This window comes from Prionailurus viverrinus, chromosome X, assembly GCF_022837055.1.
Source record: "Prionailurus viverrinus isolate Anna chromosome X, UM_Priviv_1.0, whole genome shotgun sequence".
Lineage (NCBI taxonomy): Eukaryota > Metazoa > Chordata > Mammalia > Carnivora > Felidae > Prionailurus > Prionailurus viverrinus.
In genome coordinates, this window is record NC_062579.1 from 1,019,623 (window position 1) to 1,044,875 (window position 25,253).

At 42.5% G+C, this 25,253-nt stretch overlaps 1 protein-coding gene across 5 annotated transcripts in view; it reads right to left on the bottom strand.

Moving 5' to 3' along the window:
• Positions 1–25,253, bottom strand: part of PUDP (pseudouridine 5'-phosphatase) — a 477,558-nt gene that overhangs the window by 281,221 nt on the left and 171,084 nt on the right. For 2 of the 5 annotated variants that reach the window (XR_007148886.1, XR_007148888.1), the window contains exon 5: positions 15,948–16,162. The gene's annotated coding sequence lies outside the window, so the exon portion shown is untranslated. Of the gene's footprint in view, positions 1–8,098; positions 8,829–15,947; positions 16,163–18,932; positions 19,334–25,253 lie in introns of those variants that run through there. The other 3 variants (XR_007148889.1, XR_007148887.1, XR_007148890.1) reach the window with 3 other exon arrangements.

Sequence of the window (25,253 nt, forward strand, 5' to 3'; positions counted from 1 at the left end):
TCTTGAGAGGCTTGCTCCTGAAAGGAGACAGAAAAACTAAGGACGTGAACATTTGAGATCGTGTTCTATTTAAAAGCAAAGATGTCTAACGCAAAGGGAATAATTAGGTAGATTTGTTATACACCACAGGATGGAAGTGTATGCGGCCGATAAAGTAACGGCTTTTGCTATTTCTGTTTCTGTTTCTAATTGCTACTGAGCAAGTCAGCGTAAATCAGAACATTTAAGAGAGGCAGTTCTTTTGTGCGGAGACCTTGCGATGGTAAGAAGGTCTGCAGGAGATGCCGGATTCCACGGACCTCTGGTGCAGTGGACAGGACCCAGCCTGCACCCCGAGGACTCACCCCAAGATAAACAAGATAAATCATTTGCCTCTACAGTTCTTTCCTACCCTTCCTGGTGCCTCTGCTATGGCGAGAAGGCTACAAGATCACTTTTGCTTTATAAAAACAACAACAACAACAACAACAACAGCTTGAGTGTTTAAAATGCAAGCTTGTCCAAGGGACACCTGGGTGGCTCAATGGGTTAAGCAGCTGACTCTTGATCTAGGATTAGGTCATGATCTCACGGTTCACGAGTTGGAACCCTGAGTGTGCGCTCTCTCTCTCTCTCTGAAAATAAATAAAGTTAAAAAATAATAAAATGCTAGCTCCAAGATATTTAACTCTCATGAAGGTTCACTCCCAGAAGCTTTTAAATTAGTAAAAATTAACTTGTCACTTATGTCTGTTAACACGTTATGTAAGAAGCTTCTCCTTGGGGTGCCTGGGTGGCGCAGTCGGTTAAGCGTCCGACTTCAGCCAGGTCACGATCTCGCGGTCCGTGAGTTCGAGCCCCGCGTCGGGCTCTGGGCTGATGGCTCAGAGCCTGGAGCCTGTTTCTGATTCTGTGTCTCCCTCTCTCTCTGCCCCTCCCCCGTTCATGCTCTGTCTCTCTCTGTCCCAAAAATAAATAAACGTTGAAAAAAAAAAATTAAAAAAAAAATGTGTGTGTGTGTGTGTGTGTGTGTGTGTGTGTGTGTGTGGCCATGCCATTTATAAGAACTTCTTAAAGCAAACTTCCCAAACCGTGCCTCCCTTCCTTCTTTGGCTTATAGTCCCAGAACAGAGCCTTCCAGGCAGGCTGGGGACTTCAAAGTGGACAGGTGCAGGCATGCTTACCTGGGCGCCCTCATGCCTCACAATGCAGAGGCTGACAGGTGATAGATGGCCCTTGCCACCAGGACTTTCTTCTGTGATTCCACATGGGAGGCGCAAGTCTCTGCAGTTCCTAATGGTGCAGGTTGACACGCACAGATTTTTCTCTTTTCTGTCACCTTCCAGAACAGGCACATCTCCTCCGTTGTCCTCGGGAACCCCCATCCTTTTATCCTTGCAGAGTTAAGCATTTGTTCCCAGGGAAGGATTAAAGCACAGATCAAATCTCACACAAATGGAGCAAGCTACCCGTTTCAGGTCAAGGTTCACATGAATTAGGTCAATTTAAGAACCACCTTCACAGAGCAACTTTCTTTCTCTTTTTCTTTCCTTTTTTTTTTTTTTTCAATACCAATTCTGCCAAACCTAAGAAGTACAAAGGTGAACAGGAAACCTTTTTGCAAATGTCACATTTTACTTTCAAATTCCTAAGCACAATTGTCCATTATGTCCCAGAAAATTGGTAATAACTAAAAAAAAAAAAGAAAAAAAAGCAGATAATGGATAAGTACTGTGGCAGACCAATTATAATGTATGCTTAAAATTATCTTTTTGCAAACTTGTTCTCAGCTCTTTGGTTCTTTTGATTTATGAGAACCGTGACTTTTTATCTCTAGGTATCATCCCTCATTTTAAGAGATTTGGTGAAATCTTTTACACTGAAGAAAATGGAGGGAAACCAATTTCTTGTCCCCCAAAATGAGACAGATTCTTTTTTTTAAATTCATCTCTAGTTTATTATGCTATCGAGCTTTAAGAAAACTTCTACTTGTTTCTTTATGTCCAGATATCTGACATACAGAATATGGATATTTCATATCACTAACTGGTGCATAGCAAAATGTAATTTAAGAGAACAGTTTTCAGTAACTGTTTTGTAGAATGAACTTCGCACCTGGGAGTCATAAGTTGGGCAAAGTTTTAAAAATCCTTCGGCAGTTGGAAACGAAAAATAGCAAGATAGAGCAATTATGTTGAGAAACTTTTTTTTTTTTTTAGCCTCCAGAGACTCACATCTATTAAAAAAAAAATTGTCGGGGCGCCTGGGTGGCACAGTCGGTTGAGCCTCCGACTTCAGCCAGGTCACGATCTCACGGTCCGGGAGTTCGAGCCCCACGTCAGGCTCTGGGCTGATGGCTCAGAGCCTGGAGCCTGTTTCCGATTCTGTGTCTCCCTCTCTCTCTGCCCCTCCCCCGTTCATGCTCTGTCTCTCTCTGTCCCAAAAATAAAAATAAAACGTTGAAAAAAAAAATTGTCTTCTTAAAGTGTGATTATAACTCTGTCCTTTTGAAGTCTGGTAGTGAGAACAAAATGTGCCTAATTTTTGTTTATTCTTTATTCTATCTGGATTGGACATGATTTATCACAGGTGTACCTGCAAATCATTTTGTAGCTTTTCCTCCTCATGAAATTTCGCGGTGCCCAGAATTTGCAAAGAAGACTTCTTCCCCAAGACTCATGGCTTCTTCAGTGTTGTCTCTTTTCTTTCTTTAGTTGTGGAGTTTCTTTGCTCAGTCCTCAAGTCAATTTCTGGGGTATTTGGGATGATTTGATGGTTATCTAGTTGTGTCTTAGGATGAGAGGAGTCTAGGTTCCTCCTACTGCACCACCACCTTCCTCCTGTTGCTCAAGATGAGATAGACTTTTATCCTTATTGACAGTCTTGCCAAAGTATGGGGGAAAATGTGTTACTGTGATAGGTTTCCTTAGAGGTGTCCCAGAAGCCACAGCATTGGAGAAAATAACTTTACATTTTGAATTTAAAATCCGTATTTTAGTATGAATTTCTCGACACCTGACGACATATTTATTGTTACCACTGATAGACGCTATTCCATGAAAAGAACTCAAGAATTATAGGCAGCTATGTCGGAGTTGCATAAAGATCTTTAAAAAACACAAAGATTTGCATACAATTTTTTCTATATTTGGCATTGTTGATATTGGATTAGTTCTTCCTTCTGCTGTGTTCACTGAAATCAAGGGATAAAAGCCATTCTGGGATAGTGTGACAAAACTGAGCTGGAAGCTTGAGCCTCTCCTTTCCTCTAAAATAAAGGGTCTTTTAAGCTTTTGGTTTTTTTTTTTTTTTCAGGGCTCAGCTTGATTCATGGTTTATAGCAAGGGTTGGCACATTACAGCCCATGAACCAAATCCAGCCCTCAGCCTGGTTTTATAAATAAAGTTTTATTGGCACATACACATCCACTGGCTTAGATATTGTCTACGGCTGTTTTCACATTACAAGGACAGAGTTATTATGAAAATTATAGGTGTTGATGAGAATCAGCCAGGTCAGGCCAAAGTGCCATATTTACCATAACTGAACTACAGGAAAGAAAGAAGAAACTGTTTATCAGCCAAGATGTGGGGACAACCACCAGCCCTAGTTTCCTAAAACTTTGAACTTGCAATCTTTCTTGTATATAATCTAAGGCCCAGCAGAGATTATTTTATGGGTAGAGGGGGTGGAGGGAAATGGTCTGCTAGTCCTAAGTGAGCAGACTTGAAGAACTCTATTGGAAATGATCAATCACTTTTTAAATTTTGTTTTCCTCCAGTGTCTGGCATTCAGCCTCATATGACAGGGAACAGTTTCCTCTTGGGTTGTTGGGAGGGTTCTTTCAGAGAAAGCATCCCTGCCTCAATTTCTCCTTCCACAAAGTGGGGGGACAAGAGGTCCCACTCTTTTCGATTCTTTTTCTCACTTGGCTGCCCTCCTGAAGAAAGCCAGTCTGTCCCTGTCACCTATGCCCATTGCCCCCAAGCAGTCTGTACCAGGCCCCAGCAAAGAAGCTCTTGGCCAGACTCTCCTAGACTCGGGGGCCAATTCTCCTTTCCATGAAAGAAGGTCTTTCTTTTCCATTAGGGGAAGCTATCCAAGTTTAAGTATGGGATTGAAGGGAAGGAAGGCTGTGCAAGTTGCTTTCGTCCCTACTCAAGATCTCCTCTAGGCTATGCTCTAAGAATGGCGTTCATGACTGGTGTGGTCTGCTAGGGCTCCCTGTTGGGGTCTGGGGTGAATGGCAATAAAGAATACTCACATTCCAGATACTGTGTTCTGTGCTTGCATTTTGTGGGGAGAAACTGAGGAGAAAGTTTAGCGTCCTTGGATATGTAGGGGAGGAAAAAAATTTCCTCTACCCTCTTAGGTTATAGTAATGAGGCCCACAAATTACACTGCTAAAAGATAGATTAATAGTAAAGAGAGTTTATTTGTGCACATAGAGTCCTTCATAGAAAAGAAGACCCTGGCAGACTAAGGAGCTTATATGCCATTTTAACAAAGGGCAATACATTGTAGGTAAGTGACAAGAAAAGGCAAAGGGAGGGGCACCTGGGTGGCTCAGTCAGTTAGGGGTCCGACTTTTGGTTTCAGCTCAGGTCATGAACTCATGGTTTTGTGAGTCCAAGCCCCACGTCAGGCTCTGTGCTTGGAGCACAGAGCCTGGTTCAGATTCTCTCCATCACTCTTTCTCTGCCCTTTCCCCACTTGTATTGTCTTTGTCTCTCTAAAAATAAATAAATAAACTTTAAAAAGAAAACATGAAAAGGCAAAAGTGTCTAGGGTCCTAGGGTAGTAAATTGTAGGAAGGTAAATAACATGGAGAGAAATGAATAGAAGATAAGGATTATTTTAGTAAGGTTTGTTTGTCGATCTTCTGTCTCCAACGATCAAGGTGGTTCTCCTCCTGGTACAGGAGCAGGGAAAGTGAAATACCTTTAGGAAGGTAAATGTATGCCCTGCTTTTGGGCAGACAGTGGGGGGACACAGAGCTCTTTCTACATTTGGTGCTTCTTAATTGCCTTCAGTTCAAAATAATCCTTCTGTCAAAGTGGCATATTTCGGGATGACATACTCTGATCCCCCCCGGCTATCCTAAGGATGCATGGTGCTCCCTAAAAAACTGAGGTCCACCCAGAATCTCAGAATGTGACCTTATTTGGAAGAAAGGTCTTTGCAGATGTAATTAGGGATCTGGAGATGAAACAGTTCTGAATTTAGAGTGGGCCCCAAATCCTTTTAAGAAGAGAGCACACAGAGAGATGCACAGGGAAGAGGGCCACATAGAGAGGGAGGCAGAGAAGGGAGGGATGCTGTCATGGACCAAAGAGCGAAGGACGGCAGCACTGGAAGCTGGAAGGGGCAAGGCAGGCATAGTTGTTAGGGCCTCCAGAGGGTGCACACCCCTGCTGACACCTTGGGCTTTTGGATTTTTGGCTTCCTGACCTATCAGAGAATAAATTTGTCATTGTAAGCCACCAGTTTGTAACACTTCATTCCAGCAGCCAAAGGAAACTACAGCTGACCCATGAACAACACGTGTCGGAACATCACCGATCCATTCGTGTGCAATTTTTTCAAAACCCGTGGTTTTGAAAATCCATTTTCTCTTCCTAGTGATTTTCTTAATCAGATTTTTCTTTCCTCTACATTACTTGTTTCTAGGAATATAGTATGTAATACATATATAAACTATGTGTTAGTTGACTGTGTATGCAGTTGCTAAGGCTTCTGGTCAAGAGTAGGCTAGTAGTTTTGGGGGAGTCCAAAGTTTATGTGGATTTTCAACTGTGTGTGGGGTTGGCTCCCTGAAACCTCCACGTTGTTCAAGGCTTGATTGTCATACACATAAACAAACATCTCATCAACACCCTTTAGTAGTTACATGCTCACGATTCTCTCTGTGTACTGCAAAGCCCCTACACGGTACCTTACTATCATGACCATTATGTGCTATTTTTTGAATCCTTGAACTCTTAACATAGGCTGGGTGCTATGCGGGGCTTTTTACTGCACGTACAATTCAAGACTTTCATATATGTTTCCACAGTGTGCTACCACCTACACATCTCCAGAGTCTTAATCACCAGCACTTCTAAAATATTAAATAGAATAATAGAACATTTCTTCCTTTGGCAATTACCATTTCAGCAATTACTTTAATATATAAAATATTTTAAAAGTTTCTTTCATCTCAGCAGAAAGTCTTTCTACCCAGGGAACTGTGACTCAAAGATGTATTTCAGCCTTAGGCAAAATCGTTTCATTCATTATCCCAGATTTTTGTTATTTGGGTTTTCGTTGTTGTGGTTTACAGACTTGGGATTAAAAGGAAATTTTACACAAAGACTTTATCCAGTGTAAGGAGCTGAGAAAGCAGGCAACACTTCCCCTAAGTACTAGGCATTCAGAGAGATGGGTGGGGAATAAAACCTTGACATTCTGAAAAACCATGTTTCTTTAGTGCCAGAAATATTCAATGGGTACCTGTTATCTCCACTCACAAGATCTAAAACTCAAATGTAGGATGTTGGCATTTCACCAGTAAAGATAAACTGCCTTTCAGTATGAGTCTTAAGCTCTCTTAAATGGTACCACATTTTCAACACTTCACAAAGCATCAAACACACTGACACTTGAGGCAAACATGAATATTTTATTCTCCCTCAATAAAATAGTTAAACACATCCATTCTCTGCCATTCAAGGTTTTATGACCTAAGGCCATGGCTGCGCAATTCAGAAAGAACAGAGCTGAGAAAAAAGAAGAGGAAAGAAAAAAGTCCAAAGCTACAAGTGCTATCCAGAAAGTTTTACTTCTCTCCAATGATTATCTTGATTCCACAGAGACACAGAACCTACCACATCTGGGGCAAAAAGCAGCCACTCAGAGAATTCTGGATTTTGGTTCTGTAACTGATGTGATCCTCTCATGGTGATCCTTTTGTGACTCTTCTGAAACCTGTCTCCACTGTTTCTTACCACCATTGACTATCACCCCATTCTGCTGGTGCCACCTTCTCTCCATCCCGAGCATGTAACATTAGGTGATCTGAAGAGTCTGGGGAAATTAGCGTCCATCCGTGGAATTGCCACTACCTCTAGAATTGAGAGGAAATGATGCTCATCGTGCCCACTCAAACGTCAGACACGCTCTGTTGAAGCAGGAAAGCAGCTGGCAGCACTCGCCTTCCAGGTCTAGGTCAGAATGGGGGCTTCTGCTCTTCAAAGCAAGAATGTGGCCCAGGTACACACATCTTTGCCTGTATTCAGCTGGCCACCCTTCTCTGTGCACACAAGTGATGGATCATGGGGGGACTCCTGGCACTTCCCAAGAGCTGTTTGGATGCATCCAAGACTGAGATGCACACAGGTGTATAAGGATATGTGTCCAAGGGCTTCACTGTCCAAAGGCATCTAGGTGTGATTACCATACTGTAACCCAATCGGAGTGCATGGAAAAAAAAGTATATCTAAGATGTACACACAATAGAATATTTGGGATGATTTCACATTATTTTAAAAATACTCTATGTGTGCTGACACTATATTGTATGTGCTTACTAAAGGGTCTGGTAGAACATAGACGCAATGGAGACATTACCCCCACAAGGGAGAAATTTGGAGGAAGAACCTGCAAGAAAGCTGGGAATGAGGAGATTGGGCTTTCCAATTTACATCTGTACTTCTGTATTTTTTCCTTTTTTTTTTTTTTTGGTCTTTACAAACAAATATTTTAGCATTTTTCTTTATAGTCTTTAAAATGGAATGTGTTTGTATTTTTACCTGTTTTGAACTAGAACAACTAAGAAACAATGATTTTAAAAAAGTGAGGAAAAACAGATGGAAGAAGGAAATCTGAATGGTCGAAAGAACACAAGAATGCTAGAGAAAAGTCCATTAACGAAGATGCAAATTAAAAATAAAGTTAAAATCTATGAAGATTCATTGACAACAATGTAAGTACCCAATGACGTCAGACAGATGGGACAAAGTGTGTGATTTTCACAAATAAAGTCATGTCTGGCCAGTAACAATGATACCAAAGAATATTAGGAATTTGTACAGAAAGACGAGAATAATATATAAAATGTTTTTAATTCACAAAGTGGTTTTATTTAAGGATCCCATGTTGTGGAAGAACATTCTCCAGGTCTTGCTATAGTGAAGGGAATATGGAAGGCTGTACTATAAAATGTAAACATCGGTCATTCCTGGGGTAGGGTCGTTGTCGATCTTCATTGCATTCCTTATGCTTATAGATACTTTGTAGCTTTAGAATGAACATGTACTAATTTGATACTCTCACAAATAGGAGGGACATTAAGAATTGCATGTAGAGTCTTGGTCTAAAGTCAGCAAACACAGATGGCACATTTAAGGGTGGAGTGGCTACAGATGGGGACGGACACATACATGGATTGTCATCACATTTTATCACTGAAGCTATCAATCCAAGTGGTAACTACATAAAATGGGCTTTTAAAAATATTAAGTCATTTTAATTGAATGTAACCATGGTGAATATTGTGGCCCCTACTGTTCTTAATTGACCATGGTTGAAGTTACAGAGAAATGCTGAGATGTGGGCAATTCTATTTGTCCTTTACACAGAATGAGCCTCTTCCCACAGTATCCTCTTCTGGGCTTCCCAGCAATATAAGCTTTCACATCCAGTCTTTTAAAAGGAAAAGGAGGAAAACTGAATATCGCACACGATTCCTTGCCGTCCATACTGCCATGATTGGAGACTGTAAATAAAACAAACGAAGAGGTCCCAGACAGAGCAAAGTCCTTTCTCCTAGCACACAAAAGGACTATTTTTGTATTCAGGAGAGAAATCACCTAAAAAAAAAAAATGATCCTTTGGTTCTGACAGCTATTTGCAAGCTTTAGAAAAGGGGAGGAAAGGATTGCCTTTCTCAATCAGTGTTTGAATAAGGGTTCTTATGTTAAACTGACATCTTGGTCTTGGGGTGAAACTCCTCTGAGGCTTTCAGAAAACAAAGAGGGCAGGAGTTAGGAAATCTACTTTTTCAACCCCAGGGTCAGACTCTCAAGTACCAACTCTGGTCTCCTTTGCTCTCTTCTCCCCTCACTGGTAGGGTCAGATGAGATGTCACATGGTATATTTTGGAGCAGAGCTTCTGAAACATTAATGTGCACACAAATCCACTAGGGGTCTTGTTAAAATTATAGATTCTGATTCCGTAGGTCTTGGCGGGAAGGGACCTGAGATACTACATTTTCTACAAGCTCCCAGGTGAACCAAGGCTGCCCGAACCGTGCTTGAATGCAAAGGTTTTTGACAGCACTAGAGGAAACAATAACATTTTCTTGCGTATGAGAATTTTCCGTAATTTGCATGTCATTATGGCCAACTTTTGCAATGTTTCTGGGTATTACTCATTTTTTATCCAAGGGTGTAGACTGGATAATTACAACAGAATGAAATGTCCCTGAAATGGATCAAACAGTAAAGAAAGAGATGTTGCAGGGTGTTGGAATCTAGTAGGTCTGTTACCGGAGCATACCGTATACTTCCATGGAAATTGAACCAACTAGATGGCATCACGCCCTGCTAGCAGGCAAGACAAAAACACGATTTAAGAACACAGACACTCTAGACAACTTTGTGGTGGTGACAGAGGCAGGTACTATTGGTGTTTCCTACGCCAACCCTCTTCATTGCATGGAAGTAAAAAACTGTGACATGTTAAGTCAACCTACGACACCACTATGGAACAGGAATGTAAAACCAAGGACCATTCATTCTAGATCACTGCACTGTATCAACAACCTAGAACGGAGCCCCTTATTTGAGTCATCCAATACAAATGGCATGCAGAATTTGTCCCATTCACCAATGTCCACGGGAAATCCAGCCACACAAAGAGTTTTCGTGAATCTGTTTTGCAGATTTCATCGAAGATTTCATAAGTGAGATGAAGAGGGATAGACTTCATACATTTCACAGCTTATAATCTTCCAGATCTTTGTTACCTTGCATGCCTTTTTTTTTTTTTTTTTTAATTTTTTTTTTAACGTTTATTTATTTTTGAGACACAGAGAGACAGAGCATGAACGGGGGAAGGGCAGAGAGAGAGGGAGACACAGAATCGGAAGCAGGCTCCAGGCTCTGAGCCATCAGCCCAGAGCCTGACGCGGGGCTCGAACTCACGGGCTGTGAGATCGTGACCTGAGCCGAAGTCGGACGCCCAGCCAACTGAGCCACCCAGGCGCCCCCCTTGCATGCCTTTTAAAGATTCCCATCTCCTATTCTCCCTCCATATCTCTCTCCTTCTTTGATGACCTTCATCTTCCTCAATGCAGCAAGGCCATATGGCATTAAACCTATATGTGCTATCAAACTCCATGTTCCACAAAACCAAAGGGTGTTGATCTCCTTTAAGTGGCTACTTAGAAACCATGTATTGCTTCTCTTAGATGCTCATATGATGTTTAATTCTATGTGTCAACTTGACCAGTCTGAGGGATGTCCAGATAGCTGGTAAAACACTACTTTTGGTGTGTCTGTGAGGGTGTTTCTGTAAGAGATTAACATTTGAATCAGTAGCCTGAGTAAAGAAGATCTACCTTCACCAAACACGGGAGGGCCTCATCCAACCCATTGGGGACTTGAATGGAACAGAAAGGCAGAGGAAGGACAAATTCTCTTTCTTTGTTCTTGAGCTGGCATGTCCATTTTCTCCTGTTCTCAGATACTGGAACCCCAGATTAGTTTATTTGGCAGTAAATTTCTTTGTATAGCCAGTACTAAATCAGGAATAATTTTTCTTAATTTTGTCTTGTTTAGTATTTTTTAGTAAACTTTTTTAAATTTTGGAATAATTTTAGTTTTACAGAAAAGTTATAAAGATAGCATGGAGATTTCCCTTACAACATTTACCCAGTTTCCCCTAATATTCACATCTTACATGACCATGGCCTGCTTGTCTAAACTATGCAACCAACTTTGGAACATTACTATTAACTGTATTTACAGACTTTACGAGGATGTTCCCAGTGTTTCCAATTGTGAGATATTTCTGTTTCAGGATCCCATCCAGGATACTACATTGTATTTACTTATTATACCTCCTAGTTTCCTCTGTACCATGACAATTTCTGAGAATTCCCTTGCTTTTTGTGACCTTCACAGATATTTTCTAGATTGTCTCTCAATCTGGGTTTGTCTGATGCCTTCTAATGATTAAACTACAGAGATAGGGGTTTTGGGGAAGAAGTCCTCAGAGGGAAGGTGTCCTTCCCATCACATCCTATCAGGGGTCCATGATTTCCATATGACTCAACACTGAAGATGTTAACCATGGTCATCTATTAAAGATAGTATCTGTTGAGTTTCTCCACTGTTAATCATTTCTTGAGTTGTGTGACCATGGGATTTTTTTTTAATGTATCAATTTTCAAAATACCTCAGGTTATATTTATTTCTTATTTTTATTGAGTTCCTTTTCTCCATGTTCAGTTATTTCTAATTCAATTTCATCTCTGTTGCCTTCCTCCAGAAAAAAAATTCTTAAATACCATATTTCTCATAGAACTCTCCTGCTTAAACCTGGAGGCTATTCTTGGTTGGGATAAAAGGAAACCCATATTGTGAGCATCTCCAAGGTGCGAAGGAAAGTAATAAATATTTTATATACATTTCCTACTTACATTTCACAAGAGCTCTCTAAATTAAATATTAACAGACCGTTTTTTTTCAAATGAAGAAACTAATTTTCCCAAGGCCATAGTTAAGGACAGTAAGTAATAAAACAGGAGAGAACCCGGATTCCCTACCCAGAGGTTCAAGATCACCCACAAATTTCTCAAATATGACTTTCACTCTACTGCATGGGCCCACTCCCACTCACCCTCCCAAAAAGAGAGGTCTGCGCCCTGCACCATAAGCACTCCCTAAATATCACTGCCTTCACCATTCACTCCTGCTGCACCCTTTCTCCAAGTGACCTTCCCAAAATCGCTCATTGTCTAAGCCCAGCTGAAGCTCTTCTCCTCCTGGAAGCTCCTCCTCATGACCATCATGCCTACAACACCTTCCCCCTCATGTTGAGTGTGCTGCTTCTAGCATTCTCTAGCACTAGAGATGGTCTTCATTCCCTTGCACCCAGCTTGTTAAACAGGGTTAGCCCGTCCTTGCACCATGCCATGGAGAGTATAAAAGTTCCAGCCCTGATTAACAGTGCCTGCACTAGGAAACCCCCAGGGAAGGTCTTTGGTCTCTTAGCTGGAGCCATACATTTTGTCCGTCTCACTACATCCCACCTCTTTGCATTAACCCACCCCTGTGGTCTTCCCTTGTATTTAGCTACATGCCCATGCCAAAGTTACCCAACCACCAAAGTACAGAGAGCAGTCCTCAAGACTGTCATCACTTCTGATGCAATTTTGCAAGCTATGGGGAGTTTCCCTAGACCCTTGTCAGGTTCAGTAATTCCACAGAAGGATTCCTAGATATCAGAGAAAGCTGTTTTGCTCACAGTTACGGTTTACTACAGCTAAAGGGTACACACGGAAATTGGCAAAGGGAAAAGGCATGTGGAGATGCATGTGAGAAAATTACAAATGCAGAGCTTCTAGGTACTCTGTCCCTGTGGAGACATGGACAGTGTTACAATCCAGCACTGATGGGTGAAAATATACATGGAAAACTGCCAAGGAACACCCCCTTGAGACTTGGGTGTCCAGAGTTTTTATGGGGGCTCCATCATGTAAGAAGGACTGACCATGCGGCCGACCTCAGTCCCAACACACTCAGGAAGACAAGCTGATATCGCATGACCCAAAGCCTCCACCCTCTGTCACTTTGTGAGGTTTTCTGGCATGGCCAGAAGCCCCACCCTAAATCACAATGTTACACAATCCAGTGACCCCAAGGCCCCAGGCAAAGACACCTCTCTCACAGGACATTCCAAGGGCTTAGAGGTCACCTCCAGAAGGTAAGGGGCAAAGGCCAGATCTCTTTTTGAACACGACTAGATTCTAGATGACACAGTCGGTGTGTCTTACCCTCTTGAGGACCTTACACCCTTTTCTAACACTTAGCTCTGCGTGTGTTTCTCATCATAACCAGAACAGGTGCGTATACACAGATACTCAGACATTGACAATGATGTTTCCAGAGCGCTAGGTTCACGGTTGATTTTTTTTGTCTGTTTGTTTCTCATGTATACTTTTCTACTATATCCAAAGTTTCTACAAAAACGCTTGCCTCTATAACTAGGATGGGAAAACAGATTTTAATGAGGCTTTTTTTTCACATGTTGCCTATCCAGTTTTGTTCACTATGAACTACAAGATTTGTCCACTTACTAACCATTGATATAAAATAGTATTTGGAGGACTATACGCTCTTTTTGTTCCTCTGAATTATGTAAAAAATCACTAAAAAGGATATGTTAAGAATAATGTAAACTCAGGCACCTGGGTGGTTGAGCATCCGACTCTGGATTTCGGCTCAGATCAGGATCCCAGGGTCATGGGATCGGGCCCCACATCAGGCTTCATACTGACAGTGTGGAGCCTGCTTGGGATTTTCTCTCTCCCCTCCCCCCCCCCCCCACTTGCTCTCTCTCTCTCTCTCAAAATAAAAAAATTAACTTTTAAAAAATTAAAAAAGAATAATCCAAACCCTACTTGCTAACTAGAATGAGGTATGTTTGCAAGTATAATAATGTAAATACATACCTAAACAGCGTCAGCATATACAAGGCACATGTATATGTAAAAATAACTATATGCAGATGTTGATATAGAGACATGTGTGGATTGTGTCACTCAAGAATATATTAGAAGCTTCAGCTAGTGTCATATGGGAATACACTCCTATTTGTCTATCAAAATTTCCTCTCTGCTCATTCAATGGTGCTATTTCTTGGTACGGCATGTACCATCAATGGAGACGATAGAACCCCTAAAGGACCAAGGTTGAATCTTAGGGGTAAAAAAAGTCGTAGTGTTTTTATGTATAAAGCACAAATAGGCACGTAGTACAAAACCAGAGGCACCGTGTAACTAAGGCATTAAACTTTCATGGGAGGGAGACGGCACAATTAGAAAAGAAAAAGTCCAAAGAAATGAAAGCAACCCCTCTGTGAAGGCATACCTTTCTCAGTCTTAACTGAGAACTCCATACTTTGACACTAGCATTTTCTGAAGTGACTTCAACTGTAAACACAACAACACTGAATGGAGGTCGTGGTGCCTCCTCCCCCCCAAGTGTGAAGCTCACCAAAACTTCCTTGTAACTATCTCTACGTTTGCAAGAAACCAGCACCATCTCTACCACAAGGGAAGTGCTACAGAATCATGTCATGAATAAAGCAACCACCTGAGCACCAAAGCTTAACAATAAAAATAACACAATTATTGAACATTTACAATGGAGCCAAGAATGGTTCTGCTAATCTCCTTGGTCCCGACAGCAACCCGATGAAGGGGACACTGTGATTACCATTCTCTTTTTATAAACAAGAAAAGTGACACACAGAGAGTTTAAGTTGAGTTTCCAAGGCGACCCAATTAGTAAGTGAGAGACCCAAGGACAGACCCAGGAGCCGAAGGCTTGTTCCCCTTCTCTGTATCAACACAACATCATTATTCCTGAGAGCGATCCGGCACTTGGAAGAAATACTCTTTATGCTAAGAAAGAATAAACATACCCTTCATAAATAATACAAAAACAAGCAACAGCTTCTGCAGAGTGGAAACACACTGCCAAGGAGCCTGGAGTATGCTGGCAATTAATAAAACATTTTAAAATATAGTCTGTAATTTGAATACAATAAGGAAAATCAATTAATGATTCTGAAAGAGGGAGCAAGTAGAAACAATTATTATAATTTTGCATGTACTGAGAACTCATAAAAGTCCTGCTGTCGAGCTCAAAAAATCCATTCTCTGTGCTGTGAGGTGGCATTTTAACCACTGGTAGAGATGTCAGTCTACATCACTGGACCACTGTTTTAATTTGGTAGGGTATGCCTCTGCGAGGTCTCTTTCTAAAAAGTCAAACAAGGGGGTGCCTGGGTGGCTCAGTCGGTTAAGCGCCCGACCATCGGTTTCGGCTCAGGTCATGATCTCATGGTTCATGATCTCACGATTCGTGAGTTCGAGCCCTACGTCGGGCTCTGTGTTGGCAGCCCAGATCCAACTTGAGATTCTCCCTCTCCCTCTCTCTGCCCCTGCCTCACTTGCATGCACTCCCCCAAAAATATTTTTAAAAGTCATATAAAAGAACAAACGTGTTCTTGTCAGATAAAATAACACAATGTTCTCACTAATTCCATAAACCGTGTTTGATGCCAATGCTATACTCCTATGTATGACAGAGCGTTCACACACAATAAATTCCAGGCACAAACAGCTGCAGGTATTAATGTCACATAGTTCTGTCTAGTTTTCATCAAATCTTTGCTATACAATTCCAGAAGGTCCTGTGTTTAGATTAGATTCTATTATTTCTGCCACCCGAACTCCTCTTCGACATAACATAGTCACTTTGGAAAGCTCGTATTTTGTTAAACGTGTCTCTGACCAAATGTCTAAATAATCGCAGTCTCTCAAAGATGAAAACCTATGCTGTGAAATGCCCCTAGTGGGAACGTTTCTTTCAATTGTCCCCGGTCTGTTGCAAAGGATTGTTTTGGTTTTATGTTTAAGTTTTTTCTGTTCCTTACACAGCCCATAGTTAGAGTTCTGGAAATTAGCCTTTAGATGATGATTGTGGGTCTCCTTCCACATTTTCTAAAAGCTACATCTCTAGCCCCACTCTGTGTGAGTAAATCTACAGCTTCAGCTATGACTGATAAGCAATGATTTCTAGTCAACGTTAATTCTAACAATAGATGTTTTGACTACAACGTAGAGCTATAGAGCTGGTGACAAGCATTGCTTAATTTACTCCCCAAAGAACAGAAGGTATTGGCACAGACTTACCAGAGGTGGTGCTTTAGAGTAGGTAAGCTGCAGCTACAAATGGACCCAACGTGGTGGCTCAGACGTGGTCACTCTCATGCACAGTGTAGGGCTTGTGCCATGGGGCAGTGGAAGTCTCTGGTCCACACAGTCATTCGGGGATCCAAGCTGTCATGCTTCTGTTGTCTTCAGCCCACATCTTGCAGGGTTCCTCTGGGCATCAGCGTTACAGTCAGCTGGAAGGAAGTGCAAAGGGGTGGATCCTGTGACAGACATCCACAGTCACACCTGGTACATTCACTTCTGCTCACTTCTGGGGGGACCTGGTCACCTGGGGACATCTACCCATTAGGAGACTGGAAATGGGCAGAGCTGGGCATACGGAAGAAGGGGTGGGCAGTCTCTTCCACAGCTAAGAAGGAGCCTGAATAGGACTGAACCAAGTTCTTCTGACCCAAATGCTGAACCTTCTCTCTATCCACCGCTGCTTGAATGCCATGACTTAATCAAAGTATCATTGAATCAACGGGACTGCTTCCTCACTGCAAATATCTTTTTGAGAGGGGATATAGCCATCGCTGTTCGGGCCAACACTCTACCTGCCCATGTTTTCCTCCAGGAGGAAATGGGCTTTTCATCTCTTGAGAGCATGATTGACCCAAAGGGCTAATACTTTCAGTGCAAATCTAAGCTATGGGACATGCAGACGGAATGAGCCATGGCAAGAGTATAAGGGTAGGGGGTAGCTGCTGCATATTTGGTTCTGCCCAGAATCCTGGATTCTATAGGTACTTGTAAGGAGGTACCTATTGGGATCCATCCTCTAATAGTGGGTGGCCCCTGGTGGTCATGAGAGTCTTGCAGAAATAAAGGCATTTGTCCAAGAAGAAAACGTTTGTCTGCATAAGAACTCATACATGAATGTTCACAGCAGCACTGTTTATAATAGCCAAAACATGGAAAAATCCCAAATGTCCACCACGTGATGAACGGATCATCAAAATGTGTTCTACTCATATAGCAGAACATTATCTGGCCATAAAAAAAAAAAAAAACAATGAAATTCTGACACATGCTACATGTGGCTGAACCTCAAAGACATCACACACAGTGAAAGAAGCCAGACACAAAAGGTCACGTTGTAGAGTCCATTTACGTCAGATGTCCAGAGAAGCCAAACCTATCGAAAGAAAGCAGACTGGTGACTGCCACGTGCTGGCAGAGGGCGGAATGGGGAGTGGCTGCTGATGGTTATGGGGTTTTCTTTCGGAATGGAAATGTTCTAAAATTGTGGTAATGCACAAGCCTGAATCTGTTGAAAAAGTTGTGGAATTTAGGTCGGTGAACTGAATGGCATGTGAGTTCCATCTCAAGGAAGCTGCTATTAAGAAAAGAAATCCTTTCTAAGGGGTGTGCAGTGAGCTTGTTCCAATGGGTCAAGGAAGAGGCCTCCAGGGCTCCTTCCTGGAGACTCCAGAGTGCGTCATGATTCCCAGAGCCACATGACCAAGAAAAGCTGTAGAGACAATACCCATGGCACCAACCCATGAAACGGGATTCCACAAGACATTCTTTGCGTTCACAGTCATCTTCCTTTTTTATATGCTGAGTGCATGGAGCCTGAGCGGCCAGTAGGCTGAGCGTTGAAACTAATGTTTCCCCCAAGACTCTTCCACACGGTTTCACCCAGGACAATGCTGAAATCTACCGGAACCCCGTGATCCTGGAAAATGGGGAAGGTTAAGAAATTGCCCCACCCTCTCTGTTCTGGAAAGCCGCTGACTGGGAAGAACCACCCTCCCTCACATGAGCTAGATAAGTTCACAGACGCCTGCTTGTTCACCACGAGCCAGACACACACTCTTCAGATTCCCATTCTTTGCCTCGTCAATGGTTCACTGAATGGCTTGTTCCCACTCATCCACTGCAACAAAAATCTTTGTTAAGCAAACTTTAGTTCAGCTTCTCTCCTTCTCCCAAGGCCCTGAATTTTCTACTGAGATTGTTTTTATTTGGCATGCTCAGCCTGAGACAGAACAGCTTCTCCTGAGGTCAGGCTGGCTCAGGGGGAAACCAAGTTCTGGTCTACCGTTGGATTGTGCCACCTTTCATTACATTTCCCATGCCCATATCCTTGTAGAGTTGTGGGTTATGACAGTCATGACTACTCTTCTCTATAAGAGAAAACCCCCTTTTGGGGCACCTGGGTGGCTCAGTGGGTTGAGTGTCTGACTTCGGCTCAGGTCATGATCTCACTGTCACTGAGTTCGAGCCCTGCGTCGGGCTCTGTGCTGACAGCTCGGAGCCTGGAGCCTGCTTCGGATTCTGTGTCTCCCTCTCTCTCTGGCCCTTCCCCATGCTCTGTCTCTCTCTGTTTCTGTCTCTCTCTTTCTCTCAAAAATAAACATTAAAAATCTTTTTAAATCCCCTTTTGCCTAACTGTCCTTGCTGACCTTGTAGACAGACAGAGCATTCTCTCAAGCTCCACGGACCCTATGTCCCTAGTGGCTTTCCCCACACTTCCAATAATCCTTTGGAATAAAACTCTCTCCTGACTAAGTCTGCGTTTGGTTTCTGTTTCTTTGTTTTTATTTGTTTTGTGTTTTGACACCCAAACACACATGGGGCTCTCAGGACCTAACTGACAAGTGGTTCCTGGCAACACCATCCTGAGTTTCTATGCTGGCCTACTCTCCTCAACGCTGATGGAGTTGATTTTTCAAGACATCTCTTTGCTTCATCTGTGGAGCTCCTTTCATCCTCTGTTTTCTTCTAACGAGCTGAATTTACCACCAGTAATCAGATCCTCAGAACACAGCACTCCTTGGAGAAGCTGTTGGACTTGCTACTTTTGGAAGAAGGTAAAAGGACTTTTTTTGGTGATGATGCAGCCGACAGTCTATAAAGAGAACTATGACTTTCTTAACACAGTGGGTTACAAAGGATACACCTTGAAGTCTCACATGCCCGCTGAGCAATGCTTGGGCGAGGTATACAGGGAGCCATGTCCCATCTGGACTGGCTGGGTTCTGCTCTTGACACCTTCTTCTCTTTCTCCAGCTGATCTGTGCCCAGAACCCTCCTGTTTTACTGAGTTAGTATCTATTTGGAATTTTTTCTTGAAGTGCTGGCTGTTCATCAGTGCATTTCTAGCTAGGTTTTTCCACCCCACAGCGACAAGGATGATGGCCGTAAGTCCTACGTAATGTGCACACCAGTGTTCCTCCAGGGTAGTCATTTGGGTTGATGGTTTCAATCCCTTTCTGTCCTATGTTTTGTGGGCTGTTCCAAGGAAAGAAGCAGGTTTGACAGCCGTCACTTCAGTCTCCGGAAAATTTGACTCTATGTGAAGGAGGAACTGAATGTTTGGGGACTCTTTGCCAAGGTTCATCATCTGTCCCATTTTCCTACAAACAAACACAATTGTTCCAACCAGGCAGAAATAAGTGGCTCACGTTAGTGTGCCTATTCTGGTACTTTATCAAGAACTGTATTCTAGGAAGTGAATGGTGGACCTACACCTATATTATAGGCATTGAAGGGCTTTATTTACAAACAAGAGTGCTTTAGACAAAGTCTTTTGCATAATATACATAGCAAGTGATTATTCTCTAGTGACCATAATACTCCTAGTCAAAAGCTCTTTCAATTGACATGGCATTCACGTACATCTTATTTTCTGGAAAGTGTATTGGAAACTGCATGAGAAAGGCCCATTTTATGTGCATTTGGGAGAACTAAGCTATTGAACAAAGAGGAAAACCAAATTCTTACTGAAAGACCCCAGTCTCTACTTTGGGGAAGTTTGATAACTCAGTTTGAGAACTGGGTCTTGGGCTCCTTGGTGTTTGGAACGAGGCACAGATCAAGCAGACGGGCATAAAACATTGAAAAAGATACGGTCCATTCTCCCTAGACATTTATTTTCCAGTTTTATGAATATTCCAGTTAAGAATTCTCAACTACCATGCCAGAGGATGACACATTTCTAAGTCTTTCCCCCCATCCCTTCCTAATATAACCCAAATTTAGCACCTCGACCAACAAAATGATGATATCTACTTGGACCCAGACAGCGGTCCAAAGAATGGAAAGCTCAATAACTTTGTCCTCTGTGTGATATCTGCTTGATTATTTTAAAAAACAGAAGTCAATGACTGTTTTTGCACTAAATAGACAGAATCCAAGGCTCTCTTTTTGATTTAAGGCTCTTTGGGGTCACCGAAGTGTCATTTGGAAAATTGCTTCCTGACGCATAATATTATGGTAATGATCCCCTAAAGCCTGGCATAAAGGCTCTGCCACGAGAGCTAACAATTTATTTTCTTCCAAGTATTGTTTTAAAACAAGAGGCAGCTGGGGTCAAGAGAGAGGCTCTGGGTTATAACAGGCTTAATGCAACCCTTGGAATTTTTTTTACATGCTTGAGAGGAGAAAGATTGTTCATAAATACTCATTTAGAGAAATGGTTCAAGAGACACAGAAAAGATACATTTCTCTTACATCTGAGCACACGATCATAACCTAATACCAATATAAATATGGGAAGAGAGGAAGGTGCTAGAATTTGGGAGATAAGATTAGAAGCCAGGAGACCTAGATTTAAACCCTAGTCTTGTATCTCGTTGATTATATCCATTTGGTTTACAAATCAAGCTTTTTGAGTCCAGCCATATCATACAGAGCTGAACTACTTACCTCCAAGTTAGGGGTGAAGATTAAACAGGATATTGTGAGCAAAAGCTAAGAAACCATTTTTTAGCAGATGTCCATAGTCTATGTAGATAGTCTATGTACATAGTATAAACTCAATACCTATACTGATCACTGCTATTTTTAATGTTATAGAGGAGTTATACACAAAAGAATTACTTACACAGGGCCAGGTACCACATCCCTTCCATATTTGAGATAGGTGGTGTGAGGAAATTTATTTTGGACTAGGCTATGATGCCCAGTTGTTTGGCTAAACACTAGTCTTCATGTTGCTGCGAACATATGTTTTAGATGTGAGTACATTTAAGTTGGTAGACTGAGTAAAACAGATTACCCTCCATAATGTGGATGGGTGGGGAGTGGTTGGGGGTTGGGGATGGGTCTTATTTAATCATTTGAAGGACTCAGGAGCAAAGACTGAAGTTTCCCAAAGAAGAAGCAATTCCTTTTCAAGACTGCAACATAGAATCCCTGCTGAATTTCCAGCCTTCTGGTCGGCCCTGCAGATTTGGGGGCTTGCCAGCCTGTACAATCACATGAGCCAATTCCTTAAAATAATTCAACAGTGAGAGAAAGAGAGACAGAGATAACAATACAGCTATTTACAGAGACAGAGACAGATGTGTCTAGATAGATGATAAATAGATATACCTAATAGAATTATAATTATCTATTGTATAGATAAAGACCTATTGGATATACCTATGTATCTGTCTATTTACAGAGATCTCTCTTTCTATAAATAAAGAGATCTATAGATGGATAGGTATATATACCTATGTATGTATATATCTGTATCTGTGTCTATATCTATGTCTATATCTATCTGTATCTACCTGTATCTGTATCTGTATCTCTAAGTCTATATCTGTATCTCTATCTGTATCTCTATCTCTATCTCTCTCTAGGGATATCCTATTGGTTCTGTTTCTCTAGAGAACCCAATTTAGGTGGGAAGAACCAGAAGTAAACACACAATGTGAATGCTCTGTGATGGGTCTCACCACGGCCTCAGGTGCTATGAGCATGTATAGCATGAGGACCACTTAATGCTGTCTTTGAAGGATGGATTGGATGGAGCTGCCCAAAATAAGGGTTGAAAATGAGAACAACCTTTAATGGGGAGACACAAGGGGAGGAGCCCCGAAGGACACAGCTGGAGATCAGCCAGAGGATGAAGAAGATAAATAAGACAGGGGACATGCGAGGCCAAGAAAGACAAAGAGGAAAGCTTTCCCAAGAGAAGGGTTCATCCAAAGGGAATTGTACAGAAAGTGTAAGTCAGAGAGAGGACTCAGTGCAGTGGGGATTTCAGGCAGGTGTTAGTATGGCATAAAGACGAGACGCAGGGTGTGGCTGTGGAGGTGGCTGGAGAGGAATGAACAGCAGATCTTAAAGTGAGAAGACCGAGAATTTGATGAGTGCTACTCCCCTAAAGGGCTCAAGGTACACATCAATGGCTGTCCCTGGGAGAGCACTGTAGGGCAGTGGTGGCCCCAGGGAAAAACCAAGCAATAGAAGAAGGGTTGAGAAAGTGGAGGTGTTTGTTCATTGTGGTACACATGTCCCAGAAGGAGAAGAGCAGTTAGAGGCTGGTCAGGAGCCTGGGCGCTAGGGACCCAGGCTTTGAGAGATGCAGTTGTGATGACCAGATGGGCTCATCTCCCAGGAAGGAAGGGACGTGGGAGCCCTAGTCCATGGTCTCAGCCTGCACTGCACAGTGGAATCACCCAGGAATCTTTACAAATACTGCTGCCGCGGTCCCACCCCAGAAACACTGTTGTTACTAACCAGGGGTACAGCCTCAAGATAAGAATGTTGAGAAAAGCTGTCCGTGTCATGCTGATGTACAGTAAGGGGTAAGAACTATCCAAGTTCAATGACAGGTTATGAGAACTGTGCTTCCCAGAACTCTCACACTTACAGAGAATAGCTATTTCCCTGTACTGGGGAGTATCAGGAGGATCTCCAGGTGTTTGTGAAGATGTTATCATGGCCTGAGATCATTGTAATTCTGCATGTGTTCTCACCTGACATCCGTGGATGAATAAACTCTGCATTCTTGGTGGGGTCCTTTGAGGTCTGGGTTGCTTTACCCTGGAACCAAGGAAAAGCTCTAGTTTCAAGAAAAGTGGCATGCAAACTCTTAGACAGAGGGTCCTTCTTCTGAGTTCCCTGGGAAAATCTCACTTTACATATTTGGGGGATTCCAGACTTTCTGGAAGGGACCATTCACAGTCCCTGAGGTAGCCATTATTATCTCGGTTTGAAAGATGAGGAAACTGGGAGCGCCTGGGTGGCTCAGTTGGTCTGACTCTTGGTTTTGGCTCAGGTCATGATCTCATGGTTCATGAGTTGAAGCCCCACACTGGACTCTGTGCGGGATTCTCTCCCTCCCTCTCTCTCTGCCCCTCCCCTCCCTCAAAATAAACAAATAAACTTTTAGAAAAAAAAGGATGAAGAAACCAAGAAATAGAGAGGAAAAACAAATTGGCCCTGCGTTACCCATCTAGTAGGTTCAACAGTATGTTAGTTACATATTGCTAAATGGATCACTGGAGGCCAAGCAAGACTGACCCCACAGAAAGCCAAGACTGCAGTTTTTCGCCAAAACCAAGGATATGGGCATTGATTCAATAATCCAGTCTGAAATTTGGCTTCTGTAGGAGACAAAATAAGAGAGAGGCTTCACTGATATTGGAAGCATGAGTTTCGCCTGGATGTCCCATGTGACCATACGGGAGCAGAGCATGAAGGAGAAACCTCACCATGAAGATCCCCACACGTATGAGGAGCTGACTTCTCTAACTCCTCCACAACACAGCTCCAATGTGGAGCTTAAAACGTGGTTTTAACATTCAGAGGCAGGCAGGTATGAATCTCCTGACCATAGCTTGGAGTCTATGATCTTGAGATCAATGGTGCTTCAAACCCATCCTCTGCGGAAAGAAGATTGATTTATCCGTCAACCCTTAAGTCTGGGGCTGGATGGCTTAATATGGGGCTGTGTCTAAGGTGTGGAGGGTAAGTGGTGATCAGATTCCGTCTCTTTTATGCCTTGTATGTCCAATAGACTACCCTTCGTCGTCACCAAAATTCTGCTCACATATCACAGTGTTGGCCGACGTCGTTGGCTCATGGCCAGGATTTACTGAGATGAGCAACTCCCCCAAATATACGGACTATCTTTCTTAAACCCACTGTGGGGCTCCAATAGACAGCTGTGTTCCTAAAGCATCTGTGACGAGAAGGCCTTGGAGTCCAGGTGAGCAGAGCCGGTACGAATGGCTGGAACAGCACGCAAAGGGTGAGATGTAGGATTATAAACCATGCTGCTCACACAAATTTCCCCCAAAGACATCTGGTCTTGAAATGGATGTGTGCATTGCATCTCATTGTCTGCAGACAGCAGGACAGCCTGGTGATCCATATCCGCCAAGCCCACATGTGTCATTGTCTCTCAGCAGCTGCATCACGGCTGACACTCTCTTGGTCACCGCCACCAAGGAGGGTATGAAGAAACATCCCCGTGGGAGGTCCATCCTAGCAGTGAAGTCCGGCTTCACCTGCTCTTTGGAATAGATCTCTTTGCAAAACCTCATTAGCCTCTAAATCCTAGTGCAACTGTGGGACACAATCTATTGTGTCTGATAACATTGAAGGGTAATCATGCCTCTAAACACAGAGTACTCTCCTCTGTTTAAGCAAATCTGAATGAAAAAAATATACTTATTTTAAAGTTCTCTTCCAAACACCTGTAGCTCTTATCAATAGATTTGTGACTTAACACAGCAATGAAGCTGCCATTTTCTAAAATGAGGTATTGGAAGGTATGATGCCATTTAAAACTAAAAGTTTATACAATAATTACGCTGTGTTGTGAAATAGTGTAAAATGCATGAAGGTAGGTGCAAAAGACCTCTGGAAATACATATTCCCTTTTGGCAGAAAAAATAATTTTGAGGACACCTTTTGGTGGGAAGTGGGCCAAAAGATGCACAGACACTGGCCTCCAGCAAACTTCAGAGAAGAAATGATACATCTGGGGTGGGATATGGTAGCATGCCGAATAGACTGGACTTCCATTTGGCCACATGTGTTGGGCCTCTTTGCATGCGTCTTCTAAAATGAAATTGCCCGGGGTGCCTGGGTGGCTCAGTTGGTTCAGTGTCTGATGCGGGCTCAGGTCATGATCTCACAGTTCGTGGGTTCAAGCCCCATGCCAGCTGTCTGTGCTGACAGCTCAGAGCCTGGAGCCTGCTTCAGATTCTGTGTCGCCCTCTCTCTCCGCCCCTCCCCTACTCTTGCTGTGTCTCTGTGTCTCTCTCTCCCAAAAATAAATGCTAAAAAAAATAAAAAATAACAAACGACTTCCTATTAAAAAAATAAATAAATACAAATAAAATGAATTTGCCCACGAGAACAATTATTTGTCTTTTCCAAGAAGGAAATAACCAGCACTTGCCGTGTGGCTCCAATCTCAGATTTTTTAAGATCGAATTTAGACGCTAAGTTAACAAGCCAAACTTTTTAGCCATAAAGTTAGACTAGAGGAAAAGAGAGAAAACTTTTAGGATGAACGGGGTCAATACATGTCAGAGAAACTTCTAG